The sequence below is a fragment of the Arvicola amphibius genome, chromosome 12 (assembly GCF_903992535.2).
Source record: "Arvicola amphibius chromosome 12, mArvAmp1.2, whole genome shotgun sequence".
Lineage (NCBI taxonomy): Eukaryota > Metazoa > Chordata > Mammalia > Rodentia > Cricetidae > Arvicola > Arvicola amphibius.
In genome coordinates, this window is record NC_052058.2 from 4,172,670 (window position 1) to 4,178,005 (window position 5,336).

Here is a 5,336-nt window from a genome sequence, read left to right on the forward strand (position 1 = left end):
ACCTCCCGAGTGCTGGGAGTCATGCGACTGTGGCTTTTTTCAAATTTTATTTTACACACATAGGTGTTTTGCCTGCCATGTAAGTGTGTGTATCACATGCATGTCCGGTGCCTGCAGAGGCCAGAAGAGGGTGTTGGGTCCTGTGGCATTTCAGACAGTTTTGAGCCACCATACAGATGCTGGGAATTGAACCCAGGTCCTCTGAAAGAACAGCCAATGCTTTAACCTCTGGTACTAATCTCTCTCCGGCACCAGTCTCCAGGTGTAGTCTTTGAGGCTGTGGCAGAGGCCCGTGAATCTGGTGGCCACAGTAAGTCACTCGTCAGTATCCATGCCTTTGTGGATTTCCCTGCGTGTCGTGGAATATGAGTTTCAGATGTGTTACATTTGTTTGTGCTGCTGGATATTTGTTTAATGATACAAAGATGTGTTGCATTATTTTATATTGCATTTGCTTAATCCCATAAAGCTGTGTGACTTTGCCTGTCTACAACACCTGACTGGTCTAATAAAAGAGCTGAACAGCCAATAGCTAGGCAGGAGAAAGGACAGCTGGGCTGGCAGGCAGAGAGAATAAATAGGAAAATGCTAGGGATGAAGAGCGAGGAGCCAGAAAAGGAGAAGGAGAGAGAGGAGGACACCAGCCACACAGCCAGTCGTGGAGTAAGAAGGGGAGTCTGTGGGGCTCCCAAAGAGTTAAAAAACAAACAAACAAAAAACCACAAAACTATACCTGCCTGGCCCAGTTTTGAGTCTGGGTGGGCCTGTGATCTTTTACTAACAGAACGGAGTGGGGCAGGAGAAATGGCTCAGTGATGAGCTGCTACTGCATAGGACCTGCATTCCGTTCCCAGCCCCATATGGAAGCTCATAACCACCTGGAACTCCTGCTCTAGGGCTGGGACCCACTCTTCTGGCTCTGTGGACACTGCACACACATGCTACACATACATTCATGTGAGCAAGACACGTAAAAATAAAACTTTACAAATGGACTTGAAGTGAGGAGTCCTGAGAAGGCCACTAGGCCTGGGTCTTCGGTGTCAGACCGCGCTGATAGAGATGGAGGAGTGTGCGCCCAGAGAGGCGGGATGCGGGGCTCATACTGCATCTGTCAGGGCCCCTGCCAGCCAGCCTTCACAGTTCCCGAGACTGCCCCAGCAGGCTTAGCCCAGGAAGTGGATGGAAATCAGCTTGATGTGAGCCACAAGCATTATACCGTAAAAGTACAGCTGCCAGATCAGGAGACGGACTCACAGGAGTAGTGAGGAACCGATTTGCAAAGCTCGGGGACACCTGTCTTTTGGATAGTCACCGTCAATTCTGTAGAAATCTTATGATGCCATGGCTCTTCTCCCTTCCATAATGGGATTCATCCCGAAATACCCCAGCAATGGATAGATCATTTGTTGAGATTTCTCCCTATACAGGCAACTGGATGACTTTTCCCTCACTGTGGGGCCCTGGTGTGAAAGCATTCACTCAGCCAAACTTTTGTTCTCATAGTCAAATCTACACAAAGCTGGTCTGCCACCATCATCCTTATTGACAGGAAAGGAGCCCTGAGCAAGAGGCACTGAAGAGGAAAGACAGTATGTCTGTACTTACCAATAGAAACGTCTAGGTGGCCCGGAATTCTCTAACAGCCAACTCAGGAGAGTATAACCCACTAGCCTTTGCTCTGCCCTAACAAGCTATTAATATTATGCACTTACCTTCACCTTTCATGTGACACAAGGACTTAGTCTAGGAAATTAACTGTTTGTACCTTTACTCATAAAATATACCTGGGTGCCAGTGGATACAGCACCCTGATGCTTAGCCTGGGAGACGGAGCGGACGGGGGAGAGGGGAGGCAAGCTCCATCCTAGTCCTCCCGGTATCTGCTGGGGAGCCCACAGCCACGCCCCTCTGAGACACAAGGTGTCTATTTGTCAGTCTTACCCATCCTGTTCTAAGGAATGCATGTTATTTTCCAGAGAATTGTTACCTATGTCTGTATGGGTCTATAAACTGGAAACCTTGTGGGATGGGAAGAACAGCGAGGAACATCAAAAGAGGAACATTGAGGAGAAGCATCGAAAGGGGACACTGAGCATGGGAAGAATAAAAGGGGCATGGTAAAGTCTAATGTGAGCTAACTTGTTTACCCTCGGACTTTACGAGTCAGGTTCTCGTCTGCTATAGCGATCCTTCTGAATTCTGAGGCTTAGTGGGACTTAACCCCAGCATAAACCTCGATAGACAATGGATTAAATGTGAGGCTTGCTCTGTTCCTAAAGTGTGATGTCCCAGTTGTCTGGAAATCACTTCAAAACCTTCAATCAGTTCAGTGATTCAGAGTTTCTTGTAACCAGTGACTCCTCACATCCTGCATTGCAGCCAGCCTGGCTTTGGTGGCTGGTAGACCCCGAGACACAGACAGCAAAACACACACAACCTGCTTTAAACAAGTTTCCTTTCACAGATGCCTCCACTGCTTTATATGAGCCATGCCTGAGGCCCAGGAAACTCAGGACTTTTCTTGTCATCGTATATTGGTTTGTATTGCTGAAAAACAAGACAAAACAGTCCAGTGATGCAACACTGGGGACATCTGAGACCTGACTAGGCCAGACCTCCGGCGCCGGCAAGGGGCTTAGCGTCTCTCAGCTCCATCTCCTCTCCATCACAGTGGGGGTGATGCTGCCCAACCCCAGGAGATTCTGAGGATGAGAGATCTTAGCACAGGGGGGAAGAAAACTGTGTGTGGGAACCACTGGCATCTCGCTGTCCCCTTCAGAGAATAAACTGGTAACACAGACTGGAAATTAATTCAGAGGCAGGTGCCCACTCACTGTGCCCAAGGTCTTGGCTTTGATCCCTAGTACCACAAAATTGAAAACAGGTTTCAGGTGTGGTGGTGAGGGACTAGGAGTTGGACAGATCCCTGGTAGGAGTTAGGTAGAAAGAAGGTCCACAAAGCTATAAAGATGGCAAACTTCTTCACACTCCTGACCAGAGGCCTGGTGGGCTCTCTCCCCCATCAGTGGGCTGCCCCTGCTGGTCAGAAAGATCGGGACATGTTTGCTTCGAAGTCTTGGGCCTATCAGCTCCCTGTCTTTGTTCATATTGGCCAGCCCTAAACTGGGGGCTGAAGGTCCCTCAAAGGCCCTTAGAACCCCTCAAGGGAAGACTGGGTTTGGGGCTCAGGAATCCCTTTCTACAAAGCAGAGGGTCTTTGTGTGCCTTGCTGTGTGTGCCCTCACCTCTAATAGCCTTTCTCCACTGGCTGACTCTACCTGCCGCGTCTGAATTTCCCTGCTGCTACCAGCCATGTTCTTTACCTGGCAGGGAACACTAACCCAGTCTAGACCTGTCAACAGAGAGTAACACACACCTCCAATTCTCAGCATTCAGAGAACTACATAAAAGCATCACCAAAGGTTTGAGGCCAGCCTCGGCTATATAGTGAACTCCAGGCCTGCTCAGGATGCAGAATGAGACTTCGTCTCCTAATAAAATCAACAAAAAACAAACCCACAAACTGAAATGGTTATAAAAATCTATTTTTGTACAATTCTGGGGTCCAGAGGATTCTAGCTAGATGCAGCGACCCATGCGCGTGTTCCCAGATACTTGGGAGGCTGAGGCAGGAGGATCACGAGAGCCCAGGAGACTGAAATAATCCTTAGGCTAGAGCGAGGCTAGCATATGCATGTAACCCCTCAGGAGGCTGACAGGAAGATGTCGAGTTTGAGGCCAGCCTGAGCGACACAGCAAGACCCTGTCTCAAGAATAACAAAAACACCAAAAGACAGCCCGGACAACATAACAAGACCAATAAAAATAATCATTATTATTCATATGCTGCTTCAAACAATGCTATTGTCTGAGCTCAGGGCCCTGAGCAGTTAGGCAAGCCCTGTACCACTGAGCTGCATCCCCAGCCCAGCTCATGCTTTCTGTTAATCCCCTCCCCCACCTGGCATTGCTTGCGTTTTCTGAGCCATCCTTTATTTTGAACAAACAAAACTAGAATCAGCAGGTGACCCAGTGGCTAGAGCAAATCTGTTCACATAACATTTTAATCTGATTTCAGGGAGACATGAAAGGGAAAGGGAATTTCATGAAGAGATTCATATTTTCTGAGGATTCAGACACTGGGCAGCCGTATTAGCAGTCCTATGCAGCACTGGGTGAGGTCTCGGGGGGGAGACTTGGGGGGCACCAGGTGAAGCTCCCTTACCTCGACATTCCTGTTTCACTCTACTGGAGACCCCCAGCTCGAAGCCACTGGCGTCCCAAGGAGGGCAAGCCCAAGGGTGCTGGGGTTGGGGTGACGGCTGTTTACAAATTCTTAATGCTCTACTGCAGTTTCTAGAAACAAATGAAGCCATTTCTTGCAAACATTTGATTCCACAGAAATTGCCAAAGCCCCAGTTTCAACGCCCACGTTTCCTCAGAAGGTCAAAGTGCAGGAAACTGTCTCCCTGAGATCCTACTACCCCACTAAGGGGTCCTCAGCTACCACTGATGTCCTGTGGTGTTGGGGACTGCAGACCCTCAGACCCTGAATTTTCTGTGACCCCTTGCCTGCCAGAGTAAACAACTTGTTTTCCTGTGCTTGCAGCTGCTCTGGACACAAGACCCTTATGAGTTCCTGATGGCAGGGGAGTGGTTTCTGATGGGTTGCAGCTGAAAAATCCTGAGAGCTAGGGCGTGGCCATCAGTCAAGGAGAGCCCCTATATAAGTTGCCCTGGAACACAGCAAAAGGGGCATTCTTGTTTCAAGGACTACCTGTGTCTCTGTTTTGTGTGTGAGTGTGTTTCAATCTCCAGCCCCTTGCCTTACTCGCGACCTGTCCTGTGGTAGACAGGCGGGACTGTACACTGTGGAAGGAGCACACCAGACAGGTGGGGAGTGGTTGCACAGGCGGAAGATCCCCACCCAGCCCCTAGTACTGTAGTCACTGAGTATGTGTGGTATAAAGGAACACACATGAAAATGACCACTGAATTCAAACTTTATTGTAAAACCTTCTAGCATTAGAAGCAAATTCTGGACTCAACAGCTAACACTTTGGTCATATTAGTCTTATTGGGTGGGGATACACAAAGTATTGCCAGGCAGCCCAGGCTGGCAGGGACACACACACACACATACACACACACACAGGGTATTGCCAGACAGCCCAGGCTGATGGATGGACACACACACACACGGTATTGCCAGGCAGCCCAGACTGATGGATGGACACACACACACACACACACACACACACACACGGTATTGCCAGGCAGCCCAGACTGATGGATGGACACACACACACACACACACACATGGTATTGCCAGA